Source organism: Pteropus alecto, unplaced genomic scaffold (genome assembly GCF_000325575.1).
Source record: "Pteropus alecto unplaced genomic scaffold, ASM32557v1 scaffold131, whole genome shotgun sequence".
Classification (NCBI taxonomy): domain Eukaryota; kingdom Metazoa; phylum Chordata; class Mammalia; order Chiroptera; family Pteropodidae; genus Pteropus; species Pteropus alecto.
This window is the reverse complement of record NW_006434709.1, coordinates 24,550,254-24,569,951: the sequence shown is the minus strand read 5'-3', so window position 1 is coordinate 24,569,951 and position 19,698 is coordinate 24,550,254. Positions and strand designations below refer to the sequence as shown.

The following is a 19,698-nucleotide window of genomic DNA, read 5'->3' as shown; positions in this document are numbered from 1 at the left end:
AAGAGGTTGAGCTAAGAATGGAATGCTTGCTGCTCGACCTTAATGCCCACTCTTTTCTGCTATACTTCACTCTTTCTTCCTTGAAGGATGTGCAGTAGATACTTCAAGTAACTGTGCAGCAAATGCTTATTAAAAATGTGTTGACGAATAGTCACGGTTGCAGTGAGATGTTTTACTAATCTCCACATTTTTTTTTTTTTTTAGGTGAGGCAACCCGTGGTTGACCTCACAGATTGCAAGGACCTTGTCAGTTTACAATCCCTTATTTTTTTTATTTTTATTTTTTTATTTTTTACGCCTATAGCACCTGGTCTTCCTAGGTGGTTTCCCATCCAAGTACTAACCAGGCTTGACCCTGCTTGGCTTCCAAAATCAGATGGGATGGGGCTTGTTCAGGGTGCCATGGCTGTAGACTAATCTCCACCTCTATATTCATTGAAATTAGCACTAAAGATCTGGGCATTTGTCACATTCGAATGCCATTTCTTAAGGCATTGATTTTATTTACCTGGTCCTATCTGTCCTTATGTTTGTTATATTCTCTAATATTGTGATTAGGGTTATATTTTGGACAGCTGTGTTATTATGCAAAAAGGGTGGAATTAGAGCTTACAGTAATGAATTTGATGTACTAATTAGGAGATGCATAGGCTCTCTTCTCTGGGTATAAAATGCTCTTTTGAGTTGGTTAATTTTGTTGTTTAAATTTTCTATAGCAGTTACTGGGAAACTTTCCTTAAAGGACAGATAGTAAATATTTTAGGCTTAACAGATCATACAGTCTCTCTCATAACTACTCCATTCTGCATTTATATAGAGAATATATAAATGAATGAGTCTAGCCGTGTTCCTATAAAATTTTATTTTACAAAGATAGGCAACCAGGCTGCAAGCCATAATTTTCTGACCCATGTTCTATTACTTTATTTGTTATCTACTCAATCTATCAGTTTCTGTCGGGTGTGTTAAAATTTCCAAAGAAATTTATGATTTATTCTTGATTTATATCCTTAAAAACCTATCAGTTGTTACTTTATAATTTAGAATAGTGGCAGAAAAAATAGAGATCAAGAATAGGAACTCTGAGTTAGTTCAAATGTGTCCTTGTGTAAGTCTTTTAATCTTCTGTGTCTCAGTTCCTTACACTGTAAAATGGAGATAATAATAATATTTACCTGATAAGGTTGTTCAAGATTAAATGAGTTAATACATGCAATGCTCTTAGAACAGTACTTGGAATATGATAAGTGCTAAATGAAGATGAACTATTATTATTTGAGATATTGTTAGATACATGTAGGGATATTATCATTGTACCTTTTTTATTTATATATATTAAAATCTTTATATAATATTTATATTTTTGGCCTTGGAGTCACTTGCATTTGACAGTAAGATTGTTTCTCTGGCTTTCTTTTGGTTCATACTTGCCTATTTTGTCTTTTTCCTTTCCTTCATGTCCAACCTTTCTGTGTTTAAGTGGGTTCCTGTAGAAAACTTATTTTTGCATCTTATTTTTGTTTGTTTTTAAGCCAATTTGATACCCTATTTATTTTTTGTTGATTAGTTTAACCATTTACATTGATTTTAGTTATTGTCATATTTAGAGTTGAGACCATGTAATTCATGATGCAATATCTTTTTACCATACTTCCATTTGAGTTCCTATTTCTCCTCCTCTTCTTTCCAATGAACAAATAAAATATTCTTATGCTTATTAGAGTTATACTTTTTAAAATTTTAATTTATCTGGTGGTTATTTAAAACTTATTAAGGCCTACTCTTTTGCCTTTTTTTCCTGTCACGGTTCTTGATTTTATCAATATCTATATTTTCCCTTTGAGGATTGGACTGAATCAGACTGCCTGAGTTTGAATTTTGACACTGCTTCATACTGGCTGTGTGTCCTTGTTCAAGTTTCTTAACCTCTCAGTGCCTCAGTTTCCTCATCTGTAAAATGGGGTCTCACTTCTGACTCCAGCCTCTACTTCCCTCTTCCTTGAAGAATTGTCATTAGGTATCATCCAGTGTTAATTCTGGGTTATTATGAATATTTATTTTTTTGCTCTTGCTCTTTTAGATAAACTTTACTGTATTATTCACTCACCCTAACTTCCCTTGTAGCTGGCTTTATTATTATTATTTTTCTTCCTGCTAGAGTACTTTTTCTAAGGAATTTTCACAGCAGGTCTTTGTGTGGTAAATGTTCTGAGGATTTGTATACACAGAATGTTCTTATTGCCTTCTCATATTTAAACGATAGCTTTACTGGACATAAAATTTTAAGTTTAATATTCTTTTCTTAAAACACTTTAAAAATATTTCACTGCCTCTAGTGTAGCTGTTGAGAAAACTAATAATCTGAATTTTATTTTTTGTAGTTGAATTGTTCTTTCTTTCTGGAAGCGTTTGGAATTTTCTCTTAGACTTTGAAGTCCTTTAGTTTCTCTTAACATTTAGTTTCTCTACATTTTCCCTCTCTCCTCTTTGGCTCATGGTACATTATGTATCTTCTTAATCTGAGGTCTTCCATCTTAATTCTGAGAAACTGTCAGTTATTAATTCTTCAAATATTTTCTTCCTTTTGTTTACTCTCCCATTATACTATTATGCAGATGGTAACACTCTATTTTTATATCTTTAACATATATTCATAGTATCCCATCTACGTTTCATCTGTTAATTGATCCCTGAATCCTTCTAGGATGATTCTTTGGCTTGATCTTCCAGCTCACTAGTTTTCATTGTATCCACACTGTCTTTCATGATTCTTAATTGGTGCTTCTTTAAAATTCTTGTTTCTGCATCATGTCAGCAATACTTGATCTTATGCTTACTTTAAATTCTTAATGTATTTATTCCATTAATTCAGCTTTGTTTGTTGTATGTTATTGTGTTGTCTTTTGTTTTATAGTACTTCTGCTCATCAAATGCCATTTTTTCTTCTGAGTTTATATTCTCCTGGGGGAATTTGTTACCTTGGCTTTTAATGAGTATCCAAAAAGAATAGGTAGTCTGAAGCTCAGCCTATTGGTGACACTACCATTTCCTCTTCTCTCAACATCATAACTACCTTCTGGATTCTCAGGGGTCTCTTATGGATTTTATGTTAGCTTTTTAAATGCATGTGATTTCCTCTTGGTTGTGTTTTGTTTTGTTTTGCTTGTTTTTTCTTGTTGTGCTTGTTTTCTTTTTTTCTGTTTGGTTTTGTTTCTTTAGGATTGGGTTAGGAGAGGGAGCTAGCGGCCTGGGCTAGTTCAATGTCATGCCACTAGTATACTTTTTAATAATATTACCAGTTCTCAAGCTGTATCACTGTGTTTCAAAGGACAGTGTATACCATGGCTCCTTCTCACATTTCAGTAATTTTAATAGTCACTGAATATTACTGTATAATTGACCTGGCCACACCAATCACTATTTCTGGCAACTGTTGATGTGAATAGAATGGTGTACCTGTGCTGTATAGACTTGACTCAACTTTTCTTTTCCCGATGGGCCCAAAAGGGCCATACTCTTTTTTCAAGGGTATAATTCAGGCGCTTGAGTTATGATTCTGTAGTTCTACCTCTAGTAATCCTCACCAGTCTTGGTGATTTACTATGACAGGAAAGTCTCATCTTAAAATTTATGTTATTTTAATAAAAAGTTTAAATTAAATTTTACTTTCATTGATTTCTACAAAGTCAGAGAATTCACTTCAGCATCATAAATCTTGCACCTACATCAGAGCCGTCAAGCATGATGATGAAGAGCAATCCTTTTTTGGTGCTTTTCATTCTCATATAACGTCCTATTTTTTGTGGGAGGTTTGCTTGAGAGTTCAACAAGGTATCTTAACACCAGTCTTATGTAACTAATATAATATTTATCTTACAGGAGAGAAAAAAAATTAGACATAAGCTGTAGGTCAAATTAATTTAGTTCAGTCTTTTTTTCTTTTTCTTTTTCTTTTTTTTTTAAAGAAATTCAAGTTAAGGTTCAAAATGATAGTAAATTTTGTTGATAAAAAGAGCTCATGCTAAGTGCTGAAATTAGTTACTGCGGTGGCATGTAAAATCTCTGGAGGTCTTTATAGGATGTATTTTTATTTTTCTGAGATGGCTTGCTTAGGGGTATTTTTAAAGATGGAAGGATTGAGATGATATCTTTTCTAACTCTATTTGAGCCTCTGATTGAAACTGCTTTCAAACTTTATCTGAAAAATGCACCCTTTTAAAAAGTGCTTTTGTGCAACTGATATTTTTCAAGGGAATGTAGGCCAAGACTGATATACTAGAAGGAATTATATTTCACCTGGATTTTGTATTAACCAATTCTTCTCCCCTATCTCTCCCAATAGTTTGTATCTGCTCCTACTACTCTTTATTTTTGTCCTAATAACTCCTGGAAATATCTGAGGTATCTTCTTTATTACTTTCTAACCTGGGTATAGGTTTTATAGCTTTATTAAGATTCGCCTTATGTGTACACTCACTTTCTCTCTCCCTAATCTCTCCTTCCTGTACCCCACAAACAAATTTGTCACAGTGCCCTAGACTAAAATAATAAATAATTCAGGGTGGCCTAAATTATCAGTGGCCTAGCTTTATCAGTCATTGTAATATTCTCTACCCCTCTCTGTCCCCTCACTTTCAGGGGAAAAAGGAATTTTTTGCTTGGTAACTTGGGAATAGAAAGTGAGCATGTAGGGCCCAGACACTTCTCCTCTCTTTTTTTGGGGTGGAACACAGTTGTCCCAAGGAAGAATGCATTTTGTTCTGCTTCTCTACTTTGCAAAATTTACAGCATTGAATACTTTCTGAACATATTCTCTAAGTATCGTTTTTTGTTTTCTGAATTTTCTGTGCTGTATTCTGGATAGTTTCTTTAGATTTGTCTTTCAGTTGACAATTTTTTTCTATTTGTGTCTAATATACTGTCCGATCATCAGTTGCATTTTTAATTTTAGGCATTATAATGTTCAGTTCTAGAGTTTTACTTATCTTTGCTATTTTTTATAGTTTCCAGTTTCCTGACTAAAATTTTAATCTTAGATTTTTTCTTTAAACATGAGAAACACAGTTGTCGTTTTGCCCTTTTTAGTCATCTGTGTCTGATAATTTTAATAACATCATATTTTGGGGTTATTTCTGTTGCTTATTTTTTATATTGTTTTTTGCTTAGGGTATTTGTTTCCTTTTGTGCATGGTTATCTTTAAGTCTTTGCTGGACATTGTATTTAAAAAATATTTGGGAAATGTTTTGATGCCTAGGATGATGGTGTCTTCTCTTAGAGAGGTCTTTTGTTTGGTTCTGCTAGGTGCTGGGGAATGCTACCGTTCTGAAAATGCCTTAATCTTGTTTCAAAGCTTGAGATTACTGGACATTCAGATGACGTGAGGCTAGATCGCAAATTGAAAGATTTGAGAAGCCAAGGAATGAGAAAAAGAGGTCAAGTAAGATATGGTAAGATATTAATTGAATTTGACAAGCAAGAGATTATTGGCTACCTGGGCAAAAGTAATTATTTGTCAGGTGGCAAGAAGATTGAATGGGAGGTGAGGGAGCAGAGATAGTAAATGTAGCATGTTTTATAAAAAGTTTATAAAGGAAAGAAGTAGGGCAATAGTTAGGCGGGGTCATGGGAGCAAAAGTTTATGGAAAGATGGAAGGGATGAGCATATTTCTATGTGAGAAGAAAGAGCTAGTATGAAAGAAGTTGAGGGTATGAGAGATAATTGATAAAACTATTAAATTTATCCATTATCAGATGGCGTAGGCCCAAGAGTAGAGGTAAATTGGTCCTCTGACCAGATTTTGAACATATTTTCCACAGAGTTGTTAGCTTCAGATTTAGGGAACTTTAAAATTCAGTCTGAGTGTTAACTTTTGGAGTTAAGTTTCCTTATATAATCCTTAAATAAGCTAGACACCCTCCTGTGCTTCCATTATACTGTGTTGAGTTCTATCATAAGTCTATGATATCTTTTACCCTTACTAGAATCTGAATTCCTTGAAGTCAGGACTTTTGTCTTTGTAGTCCCATAATAAAAGTCACTCAGTAGTTCACTGAGTTAATGACTGCCATCCCTTTTATATTTGTACACACAGTTCAGAAAAGATGGATCAGGAATGGCATTTTTCAATTTCCTTGTGGTTGAGAGCTTTTAAATGTCTTTTGGAATTAACTAGTAACCCAGAGTGATTTATCAACTGATTTGTCCTTTCATTTAGATTTTACCTAATGGATCCTTTGAGGTCTCTTTGCTTTTGAAGTAACTGTATGCATAAAGCGATGAATATAGCTACTTCTTATGCAAACATATTTTATCTAGCATTGAAAACTGTTGCTTTGTAATAAGAATAAAGTGACATCTCATTTCCAATTTATTTTTATAACAACAAAAACAAATCTATAAATTTTTAATTGTATTTTTTGAATTAAATATTCCCATTGATTAAAATTCCAGAGACACAACGTCTGTATAGTGAAGTTCTCCCTCCTATCCCATCTCCAGCTGCCTAGTATTCATCCCCCAGACAACAGTTGTATGTGTGTGTGTGTCTTTTAGAGCTATTTCATGCTTCTACAATTATATATATTATTCTTTATCCCCATTTTTACACAAATGGTGGCGTGTGTTACACATTATACTGTACTTTGCTCTTTTCACTAAACAATATATTTCAATAATAACTAGACACATCCCTCCCCGCCCCCCATTTTAGCACCTTAAATTAAGGTGACGTTTACATTCAGTGACATCTTCTGACCACCACCAAGAAGCAGCATTCATGGTGCAGTCAGTACTGTTTGTGCGTGCACAAGATAGGCAGCTGCAACTCCCGGGAGTTACAGGCAACAGACCATTGAAATACACTTTGAGAAAAATATGAGTCCCAGTCTGTGTCTGAAAGCCTTCCAGTTCCTCTTCCAATAAAAATTAAAAAGGTTCTGGCATCAAAACAAATATGTGGCAACATTTTTGAAGATGACCTTGGAGAGAATAGTGGTGCGCAGAGGATGGTATTCCCTGGCAAAATATGGATCCTCTGACCAGATTTTGAATGCCTTTTCCACTGAGTTTATTTGCTTCAAAGTTAGGAGCATGTAGGATTCAATCTGAGTATCAAAGCTTAGAATAAGTCTCTTTATATAATCCTAAAATAAGCTAGGCACCCTCCTGTGTCTAACTGTCACTCTAAAAGTGATTCAGAGAAGTTGGACTCTGAAGATGAGGTTGTTTTAGGAATCCCTTAACCAACTAATTTCACTTACATTTTCCTTTTATTGTATGTATAAGACTGATAGATAATATAATTCTATAAATAAGTCTGAAAGATAGCTCTGTTTAAAATGAAAATTATAACTGATAAGATACCATGTCATAGTTTGTAATATTTTGTTTTTAATCAGGTGCTTAGTATTTCAGTGGGTAAATACACAATAATTTATTTAACTGGTCTATTGATGATCACTTAGGTTGTTTGCAATCTTTTGCTTTTACAAACAAAGCTACAGTGAATGACCTTTTACATGGATCGTGGGGCTAGTAGATTTATAGGATAAATTCCTAGAAGTAAGATTTATATGTGCTTTTAAAATTTGATAGATTTTCCTAATCAGATTCCAAAGATGTGGTTGGTTGTTGTTGTTAGAGCTTGCCTTGGATTTATAAATTAACTTGAAGGGGTGGTGGTGAATTACCATCATTACTACTGTTAATTTTTCAAATTTTCAGTTAATTTTTGGTATTTTTAGGAGTAGTCTTCTCCTTAATATATATTGCATGTTATTTTTATCTTTTTTTGTTGCTATTGAAAACAAAGTTTTTCTTCTAGGACAACTTCTAAATGGTCGAAGTTATTTAAAACAATTCTTACTTGCTTCAAGTCAGTCTTTTCCAAACTTCATCAAAAAAAGGGTACATTATATTAATTTAAAATTTGTTCAAGACTATAAAATCCTCTAGAAGGGAAAAAGCTTAGTTAACAACAGAGGAACACCTTTCAAATTTCTTAGAGGAAAACGGTGTTTTATTGGTGCCATGAAAAATATTTAATAATAGTAAGGTAGCAGTGCGTTTCTCTGGGTCTCTTTCTGGTCAGTAAACAGTTAGACGTCTGTGCTACTCCAATACCTGAATTCACATTTAATGATGCTGTGTCTGAGTATAAATGCTCGTAACACTCCTACTTGGGAAACACTGACTGTTATCCTGTTGACCATCCAACTACCTGGACTTTGAGTATCATCCAGGTCATTTGGTAACTAACATTCATTCATACTTTATATCTAATTTTCTTGAAGAGTCTTTGGCAAGTAAAATATTCAATACCATTAAATGGATTTGCAAAGAATTCTTAATCTAGCTCCCTCCCCTTTTATCCTCCCTTTGATATTATCATTAGGAAAGGGTGTTTTTCAGCTTTAATGTAAATCAATTTGAAAGGCCACATGCTGCCATATTGGAGATATGCCGTCTTTACCCTGCTACTTCATTAAGCCAAGGCTGCAAGCATTTTATGAAGGGAAGCTACTTATTTTTTTCCGTGAAGTTGTATTCTATATCAACGTGTGCTTCATTAACAATGTCAAACGTAAAGTGAAAATATCAATTATGGAAACATCAGTGATTCATGCCATCGATGGATTTAAAGTAATAGTATATATATTTATTCAAATAATGTTTATTAGGCTTTTAAAATTTTTTAATTTTTCAATGAGAGTTGACATTCAATATAGTAAGCATTTTTTTTTTTTTTGGTACAAAAATATAAAGAACAGAGCAAAAATGGCCTATGATCTCACAATTCTGTTAACAAAGTAATACATGTGTAGTTGGAAGATTTAAGTAATCGAAAGAGAAATGAAATGAAAGTAAAATTTTCTTTCTTTCTGCCCTAGACCCTTTTCCCAGCTTTAACTACTATGAATATATTCCTAAGTATAATTTCTCCAAAAATATTTTTTCAGATATACATACTCACAGTTTTGCATGCATGTGCATGTACACACACTCACTTCTTTTTAAAAAGGAAATTATACAAAATAAATCACGCCATACCCAATATTTTAGATTAAGATCCGTTTTTTTTTCTATTTTAAACAATGCTACAATAAACACTTAGTAGGATTCTCACATAGTTCTATAAGATATGCTTCTAAGAGTATTTCTGAAGATTATAGCAGACAGTGTAGCATAGTGTTTAGCAGTGTGGACTCTGACACCAGATAACCTGGAGTTTGAATTAATTTTTTGCTCCTTTCTAGCTGTGTGACCTTGGGCAAGCTATTTAACCTTTCTATGCTTTACTTTCCTCCTGGCCCACTAAGCCTAAGTTGAAGTAACCTGAGTTGGCGTAAAGAGCAGTGTATGTAAAGAGCTTTGAATGGTGCTTGGCATGTAGAAAGCAGTCAATAAATGCTAGCTGCTATTATTATTATTATTATTATTATTATTATTATTATTGTAAAATCTGCATTATATACATGATAAAAGCCATTCTGAGAGAAAACAAGGCAACTTTGGAAATGAAAAGAAAGAGAGAGATTAAGGAAGAAGATAAAATAATGAAGAACAGGAAGAAAAGAAAGAAGAGGGAGATGAAATCAGGGTTAGAAAGAATGCTGGAGAAGGATGGGGAGAGAGTGAAATGTGGAGAAGAAGTAGCTGCTGGATGAAGGCAAAGTAACTGAGGATGGGAAATGTGATGCAAAGTTTAGAGAATAACTGAAAGCTCACAGTGACAGGTTGAGGACTTCCTTGATTATTATATTAGTTTAGATCTGAGTGCATAGGGTTAAGTTAATCTCATCGCTCGGTTCAAGTCACATCATCTTTGCATGGCCACTTCCTCATATATTTGCTCATTTAAGCACTCATTCATTCTCTTTTATCCCCATTCCCAACTCCATTCCCCTCCTCACCCTACAGGAACCATTCTAAAGTGTAGCTGTTTATCTATGTTCTAGCAAGTTGTGTTTTGTTGGTTTGCATACATGTATTTTTAATTTATAAAAATAGTTTTGTATTCTGTATCTCACTCAGTGTTTTAAGTTTTGCGTCAGTACCTTACTTTCAAAATCAATGTGTATTTCTGAATGTCAGAGTCCTTTGGTCCTAGTTTCGTCATGGGACTCCATCGCATGCATCCACCATCTTTTGCCCATCCATTCTCCCAGGTTGCCCTCAACATCTCCCACCATCAGCTAATGCTCAATGAGCAGCCTTTTATGTGTCCTTTTATAGAATTTCTTTAGTACATAGAACCAGAGGCGAAGTTGCTGGGCCATATACTATGCATACACTAATTTAAGTGAAGACCGAAAGGTTGATTTCTAGAATGGCTGCTGCTTTCTACTTCCACCATCAGAACGTGTAGCCATACCTCTGCCAATGTTCAGCATGGTCTAGCATTCTTCTTTTTCCAATTAATTTAGTGCATTTCACTATTATTTTCATTTGCATTTCCCTGAATACTAATTAATTTTGTTATATTTGTTATTTTTTCTTCTCTAAATTGCCTGTCCATGTCCTTTCCCATTTTCTATTGAAAGTTACTGGTTTTTTTTCAATTGATTTGCAGTAGTTTTTTTCATATTCTAGTGATTAATCTTTTATTGGTGTTAAAAATTGCAGTTACTGCCTTCCTTTCTGTCATTGTCTGTTAGATCTGTCTATGCCATAATGGTTGAATAGTATTCTTCTCTCATGGTCTGTGTTGCCACTTGATCACAAAGACATTCTACTCCCCTCCCCCCACTCTCCATTAACTATATGTTTTTTCCTTTCACATTAAGTCTTTCATTCATCTGGTAGCCACACATATCTGATGTCAGGTGGTGATCCAGCCTTTTTTCCCTTCATTGTGACCCTTTTCCCAAAATTTGCTATAAAGCAATTTATTCTATCTTTATCATATGTTAAGTTTGTGTGTGTGTATGTGTGTTTATATGTGATTGGGAGAGAAAAAAGAGAGAGACAGAGAGAGAGAGAGAGAGAGAGAGAGAGAGAGAGAGAAAGAGAGATAGAGAACGCTAACTTGTAAAATCACAGGTAAGTAGTGGAGTAGCCAGACAAATTTAAAACACTTACTAATAAATCCATTAATCGACTCTTAAAACCCTTTAGCACTGGATCATGGTTTCTGGAATAATTGGAGAAGTTTTTTTTGTGGCCATTTATGCTGTTTTAAGTCACAGACTAGATGGATAGGTCTATCTATCCTTTTCATATTTTATTCCTCTTTTCTCAAACAGATTAACTGGAAGAGGACAAAACCAATTTAGAAGACATACAAGGTAGGTCAGCAAAAAGCACCAGAATTCCGTATTGAAAAATTATGGACAAGGTAACAGAAAGGCAGGCCTCCATGCCTAGCCTATGTTTCAACCCTAGTCTGCACACAGAACCGTATGAACAAAAATAGAGGCCTCCAGTGGCTGTGGTTCTTCTGTACCTACTGACTTTTGTATCTCTGATCTCTCAGCTATTTTCTGCCATATAAGTTCTAGCCCTGGCTCATAGCTCACTGTACATCCTAACATGCCCAGTGGTACGTTCAGCTGATACCTACATGGGCCAGTCCAATTAAGTCCTCTGGACAGCCCCCAGATATTGTAGTAGAGCCTAGTTTTTGACACTCAGTAGTCAAAAAAAACCCTAACACCCTCATTTTTCACACAACAGAGATGCTGAGAGAACCAAGAGTTCAGACAGGCCTCAGCTTGGGTGGAATAAGTTCTAGTGGTGAGGACTTGGAAGGATCAATGGAGCCAGCTAGCTATACCTCAGCAAGCACCAGCCCGCACAACCAGGGGTCAGGCTAGACCAGCTTTACTGTGAGGGCTGCCTGTGAATCATGGGCTCCCTCTAACTGCATGAACACATAAAAGCCTCACCTGCACTCAGGTGCCACCTTAGAAAGGAAGATGGAGAGAGGTTAGAAATCTGGAGAATCTTTGAGTGTTAGTCAAGAGATTGAGTTGGACTTTAATTCGGCTTTAGTTTAAATTGTAAATAATTTTTTCTACCAATGGGGGAATAGAGGTCTAGAGAAAGATAAAATTAATTTTGCACAGTATGTATATTTTGTTCTCTCTTCTCCAAGCTTTCTGTGTGTGAGTGCATGTATTTTACTTAGATCATACTTTTATTTGGCATGGGCTCGAAATTGCATTTTCCTAGCCAGAAAGCTCTTTGTATTTAGTGCATTTGAGAGGATGCACTTTCGAGATGCCCCTTCTGAACTGCTCCCTGAAGCCCCTGCTGCGGGTTGTGGTCAGTCTAGTAGTGAACACCATTTTTCAGAATGCAGCTGTCACGTTATTCATGGCATATATAAATTCGTTTTTTTTCTATTCTTTTTCAAGTTTAACTAATTGTCTCAATGATATCTGTTACAGTTATGTCCCTAACCCTTCCTCTTACTCTTCCAGGTCCAGGATCCAACCTGTGATATCTCTTTAGTCTTGGTTAATCTAGAAAATGTCCTGAATGTCTCATTTTTTGGATGACATTTTAAAGGAATATAGATAATTGTTTTGTAGAATGTACCTCAATTTAAATTTGTCTGAAATTTCCTCAGATGTAGATAGAGGTGACATATTTTTGGCAGGAAACCACTGAAGTGGTGCATTCCATAACGAGGCACATATGTCCTTTGTCTCAATATTGGATATATTAGCTTTGATGTCTTAGTTAAGATGCATAAATACAATTTTTCCCTTTCAATTAGCAAGTAATTTGAGGAAAGATAATTTCAGATGATGTAAAAATCCTTTTTCTTTTCAGCCTTTCAGCCATGACAATAATACAGGTCATCTCAGCTATACTAGAAGCATAATTTTTGCTGAACATAAATATTTCAGAAATTCGTTCTAGAAAGACAGTTTATTTTTAACATAACAACTTGGAGTTAAAATAATTGGGAGTTCACACTGGAAAATCTATTTATTTAATACCTCTAGCAATGAGTTCATTTTGAAGCATACATTTTTTTTTAAAGCTCTGTGCCTAATATTCCAATCCAATAAGATGTTGGTTTGAAATGAAACTATTTCAGCTAATAACTTTGCATTCTCTGGTGAAATTTATGTTGCAATTTAAGCAGCTGCCTGAAATGCAATAGAATATGAAATTATTTTAAAAGTGCAGATAGCGAACACCTCTTGAAAATGAAGCATTTTTGTTTTTTTAATAAGATATAAAAGAAATGAGCTAGAAGATATTAGAAATTTAGTAAATTCCAGCCATTATGATTAATGTTTTGGACCATAGAGTACTAAATCATAATCATAGAGTACTAAAGAATAGCTCATCAAATAGCCTCATTTTCAAATGAGAAAATGGTCAGATATTAATATTGAAAAAATTGCTAATATATTGAAAGCTAATTTTTTAAAATTAAGAATTATCTGGGGTTACATCGATTAATAAAATCAAATAAGTTTCAAGTGTGCAATTCAACAGTACGTCATATATATATTGCATTGTGTGTTCACCACTCAACGTTAGGATTTTCTTTTGTTCTTCTTCTTTTTTTCTCTTTCCACTCATGTGCACCTCTAGTTATATTTAATGTTATAGAGTACATTCGAAAGTACACAGCTTAACTCTTTTGCAGACCATCTTCTGGAGGGAAAGCTTGGTCCTCCTTGACCGGGTCTGGAACACGGAAGAAGGAAGGCTCAGCTAACTGTGTGTGGGGCATGGTTTGGAGCTCACCTGAAAGATAATGAAGGCTGAATAAAGGTTTGTTAGGTGGGAGCAGTGGGATCGGTGGGAGGGTTTACCTGGCCGAGGGAATAGCATGTGCAAAGGTAAGGAACAGTGAGTGGGAAAGGTGTTACATTTGTGGTGGGAGATAGGCACAGTGAGTACTTACTTGGTGTGGAAGTACTTTCTTCTGTAAAAATGTTCTATTTAATGAGAAAAATAGTGCAAAATGCATCAGAATAAAATCCCTAAGAAGATAGATTGACTTGGTTTTTTTTTTCTTTTTACTATTATTTATGCCTACAGTGCCTGATCTTCCTAGGTGGTCTCCCATCCAAGTATTAACCAGGCCTGACCCTGTTTAGCTTCCAAGATCAGACATCAGGCTTGTTCAGGATGGCAACTTCTTGAGATATCTGGGATTCAGGTTGATTGTAGTGATTTAGGTGATGACTTTAACTACTTTCAGAGTCCCCTAGACCCATTTCACTACCTGTAGATAGAGAATTTGGTTACGTCATAAATTATAGGGCAGAGAACCTTCACAAATTTGGTTCAGGGAAAGCTGAGATGTGAGCATACAGAGAAAAAGGAAATGATGGCACTGAGTGGAACTAGAGATTCAGTCTAGGGCTTTGTGAGGGAAGGGTTAAAGGCCAGTAAATATCATGCTCCCACAACAGTGACTGCCTGAATTAAGATGCATCTCATTTTCACCTAAGGGATATCAGTACATAAGTGAGGCATGGAAGTAGTGATTATATTGTTGTAATGAACTCGTAATTGGCTTTCCATTTCCAGAGTCTTTCCCCTTGGGGCTATTCTAAACCAGTTCTTCTCACACTTTAATATGCTACAAGTTACCTGGGATCTTGTCAACATGCAAATTCTGATTCTGTAGGTCCTGAGAGTCTGTATTTCTAAAAAGCTGATAATAGATGCTGATGTTGCTGGTGTGGTTACCACACTTTGAATAGCAAAGTCTATATCATATTGTTAGGTTAATCTTCTCAAGACCAAAATTTCTATTTTATTGTTTCCCTGCTCAGAATTCTTCTATGATCTTCAAATATCCACCCTTACCAATTAAAAAAAATCTTGATCTTAGCATGTGTGCCTTCCATAATATGGCTCCAACCCACCTTTCTACTTATGTTTCTCATCAATCTCTACTTATTCCTATGCTTCAGCTAACCTTGTAAAGGTTCCTGATATTTCCTTTACCTGGAAAGACATTGGGCTCCTCCACGAATCAATCTTTCTTATTTGTCATTCTTTTGCATTCCTGACTTTGTAAACTTCATAGTCTGCCTCTGCTTATAGTTGATATACTTTACATATCTTCACCTTTGGACTTTTAGGTTTTGGCAACTGAGCCTATATCTTATTCACTTTTGACTCCCTGTAGCATCTGATTATGTGTTATCTTTGACATATTTGTAGAATTGAATATTTTCATAATCATCATGCACATCAGTTATAATTTGCTTTAAGAGAAAAATGCTACTAGCAATTAATATATTATTTACTTTGTAATTGGTATCCTGCTTTCCTTCATTTGTAGTTCTAATTTTTGAGTGTATTTCAGTGTGTATGTGTGAATTTACTCACTTAAGTTATTAAACCAATGAATTTTAATTTGCCTATAATTCTAAGCTCTTCTCTTAAATAGTAAAGTACAAGCGTTTTTATGGGAGTTATTCTTTTTTCACTTATTTTCTCAGTTACTGTGTTGTAGATAATTGAAGCTGCCAGAAGTTAAGCTGTTTTTTGTTTTTGTTTTTTAACATTTCATAATAAATGCTTGGGCAAACGTATCGAATAATGATCGTGACATTTTTCTTTACTGTCCAATAGACTTCGATTAAATGCCACAAATTAATTGGATGCCTACTACACACAAGCCACTGTGGGTGATACAGAAATAAATAACACACAGTCCCTGCCAAATGAGAACTTTTGTGCTATGCAACCACTTGGAGAAGCTCCTATAACTCTTCCTTTTTATATTTTCTTCATGTAGAGGTGAAAGGTAGATAGTAACAGATGGAGTTTCTCATTTTATTTAGCTTGCAGTTTTGATAATCACCAAATGTGCTAATTCTGTTTTACATTATAAATCATTTTACTGTATCTAAGTCTTATTAAACTATAATTGACTCATTTGACACAAATGGTAGCATTGTATAATAGGCCACCATATTAAAATGCAAATTTGGCTAAAAATTGTATTCACATATGGCATTCATTTTTTTTTTTTTTTGTAGTAAAAAAAAATCCAAAATATTTTAAAGCTGGCCAGTTAAAATTACTGAATCCTTTAAAAAAATGTATTGGTCTAACCTCAAAGCATGAAACAGCGAGTTAAAATAAATGCTTTTAAACGATTCTACCATTTGCAGCATATACAACTATAGATGTCAACTATATATCTTAAAGTGGCTGGAAGTCAATTGTTGATTCCTGTACATCCTAACCTGTTCCACCAGCTATTTTCCCAATCTTAGGAAATGCTATCTCCAGCCTTCTCTTTCCATGGCCAGAAACACTAGTGTCTTCTCTCTCTCAACTCCCATATCCAATCCAAATGTGAATACTATTGGCAATAACTTTAAAATATATCCACAGTCTGGCCAGTTTTTACTACTAGCACCCAAGATAGTGATCTTTATCACTTGCCTGGCCAGTACATCTACGTCTCTCTTATAGAACAAACAAATAATTGCATGTCATTCAAAGTATGTCTATATAATAGTTTAATTATTCTGTTTTTTTTAGTAGGTTACTTTCAGTTTATTGATATTAAAAATAAATTGCATTGAAATAAGCCAGTTACAAAAAGACAAATACTGTAGGATTTCACTTATATGATGTACCTAGAATAGTCAAATTCATAGAGAGAGAAAGAGTGATGGTTGCTAGGGGCTGGAGAAAAGGGAAATGATGAGTTACTTATTGGGTATAGAGTTTCTGTTTTGCAAGAGGGAGTTTTGAAGACAAGATGCACAACAATGTGAGTGTCCTTTAATATTACTGAACTGAACACTTAAAAGTGGTTAAGATAATAAATTTTATGTTATACATATTTTACCTCAATTTATAAAAAGATAAAGTAGCAGTAGGAAAAATTTCTAAAACTCAGAAAATATTAGAGAACAGGTTTACAAGTTTAACAACACAAAGATGGAAAACCTCTCTGTTAACTAGAGAAATGCAAATTGTTTAACTACAAATCATTTTACTCATTGTTTGTTAATAGATGTCAATAGCTGATACTGGCACAAGAACAGGAAATAAAGCACTTTAAAACTCTGTTGGTGGGAGAAAGCATTAGTAAGACCATTTTGGTAGGCATTTAGTCCATTGATATAAAAATTTAAATGTGTATACCCTTTGATTGAGCAAATTCAATTCTGTTGAACACGTGCTTACATGTGTTCAAGAATAATGTACCAAGATAGTAAGGGAAACTTTTCTTATAAAAATAAAAATTCAAAAAATAATGATGAAAAAATTTTCTTGTACCACCTTTGTTTGGAGGTTCTAGGAAAGACATCTGTGGATTTCTGAGTCAAGAGTTTGTACATTTAAAACATGAGTAGGTACTGTCAAACTGCCTTCCAAAAAAAGGCTATGCCAATTTACACGCACATGAGAGATTCTACTGGTTTTCTGAGAATCAGATATTATCAATGGTATTGATTTTACCAATTTTATAGATGAAAAAATAATGTCTAACAGTTGTTTGAATTTGTATTTCTCTGACTACTAATGAGTTTGAGATCTTTTCATATGTATATTCACCATTTGTATATTTTGTCTGTACCTTTTTATGCATTTCATTTTTACTCTATTTTTATTATTTTATAGAAATTAAAAAAATATATATATAATCTGGATTTTGATCTCTTGCTTGTCGAGCTCTGTCTTTCTGTCTAATCTATCAGATATGAATCTGTGACCCTGATCAGGTATATAAGAATTGCCACATTACCTCATATTCTTTAAATGCAATTATATGCATCTCTCACAACACCTTGTCAGGGATGAGAAACTAAGGTCAGTCATCATTGGGGTTCTTCTAAACTTTCATGGGTGTGAGAAGATTCGCTTATGCAGAGTGATATATTTGGCCAGTCCCTTGGGCTCTATAGTCCAGGTGGATAGGATTCATATACCATTATTCAAGTCCTTACTCTCCCCTGCTTCTCTGCTAGACTTGGATACGAGATTTTTTTTTTTTGCTGAGATTGGGAGACTTTCTTTCTATTTATTTGTTTTTCTAATTTATTATTAATTTTTATCTTTAGACCTTGAACTCACTTGGAATTTGTGCTTGCTTGTGTGTATATGTAAGGTTTGTAGTAAGAATACAAGTTTTATATCCTTTTAGATATTCAGCTGTTTGATCACCATTTATTGAATAATCAATTCATCTTTTCAGACATGAAATACAACCTATTACAAACACTAGGCTAATAAAGGATTAAAGTCAATTTTTGGTAGGCATAAAGGCTACAAATCTTAGGCAAGTTAAAGTATGCTAGGAAAAGGAGATTATTGGCAGATTTAAGAGATATAAACAAACTGAACTAGAATCTAAAGAAAAACACCATTAATGGAGTTAAGTTGAAATTGAAAAACTGGGGGCAATATTTTCTACTTATCTTTTAATACATAAAAAGATTATCCTAATTAACATAAAATGGATAAATAATTTAAAAATAGGCAAAGGGCCTGAAGGAGTAATAACAAAAATTCATATAAAGTAAAAATATATAAATACTTGTCCACTAGAAATGATATAAATTCATCTTTTAGCACTGAGACACAAGTTTTGAGCTCTCAAAATGGCAAGGTTTAAAAAAGCGATAAAACTCAAATTACTGTGAAAACATTGCTTAGAGGAGTGTAAAGATACAACCTTTTAGATGGTCAATTTGGCAACATATTTAAAAGCTCTTAAAATATGCATATTGCTTTGCCCAGAAATTTTGTTTTTAGAAATTTTTTTCTAAGAAAATAATCAGAAAGGTTTGCAAACATTCACATAGTGTTATTGATAAGGAGAACCACCTAAGTGTTTAATAATTAGGGAGAACCTACATAGAGAACACTATGTCGGCATAAATTTCATAACGTGGAAAAATGTCTACCCATACAGTATGTATGCTGAAATGATCTGCTTGTGAAACAAGTGTGCACCAGTGATATTTTTATAAAGGAGTGTAAGGCAAAATTAGGAACTACTAGCCCCAGTAAACTTGGTTTAAAACGTCTTTGCAAGCCTTTGATACTGCCTCAGAAGTGGTAGGTTGTGATAAAAAAGAGCTGAATGGATGGTTCTCCGTGCTGGGTGCATATGCGTCTGCTATACCTGGTATCATGACTTCAGCATGAGGAGAAAGCATAGGTGGACCTCAGTCTTATATGTCACTGCCAAGTGAAAGAAAATGCCTCTCCCTTCAAGTCAGATCTGTGGAACTTAAAAGTTTACCATGTAAGTTAACTCCCAAAAAAGTCCTTATAGTGTCAGAGTTCTTGCCTTTGTCCAAGATGAAATCAACAGTTTGGGAACATTTTTGCTTCTTTCTCTCATGACCCTGAGTGTGCAGGGCTTTCCCCCTTCCCTGCACTGTGATTAAAACTCTAACTCTGAATTGCTATAAACCCACAGCTACTGTTCCCTCTCCCGGAAATAGGCCAAGGGCTTTTAGAAGCAAAGTGTCTGAGACTGTAATTATAGGCAGGGTTAATCATGTAGGCTAAATAAGCACGGAGAGAAAAATCTCAGGGAATCTGAAAATCATGGTTCCCTCCAACCCCACCACGTGGAATAGGGTCGGGGAGAGGTGAGCGCAGCTGTGCGGGAAGCATCTTGTTTTGGTGGCTTGGCTGTCAGATTGTGTTTAATAAACCGAGCACCTTCCACCCACTCTCTCTCTGTCCTGACAGCAACTGCACCACAAAAAGGCAGAAGAGGGGGGTTCTGTAG

At 34.5% G+C, this 19,698-nt stretch overlaps 1 long non-coding RNA gene and 1 pseudogene across 1 annotated transcript in view; one reads left to right on the top strand and one right to left on the bottom strand.

Annotated features, from left to right (window-relative positions):
* The window catches only part of LOC112477889, a 35,358-nt gene that overhangs the window by 9,007 nt on the left and 6,653 nt on the right, over nucleotides 1–19,698 (top strand). Inside the window, exons 2-3 of the long non-coding RNA XR_003045616.1 lie at nucleotides 11,246–11,287; nucleotides 13,612–13,739. This is a non-coding gene — a long non-coding RNA (uncharacterized LOC112477889). The remainder of the gene's footprint in view (nucleotides 1–11,245; nucleotides 11,288–13,611; nucleotides 13,740–19,698) is intronic.
* LOC112478058 lies at nucleotides 296–414 on the bottom strand (annotated as a pseudogene).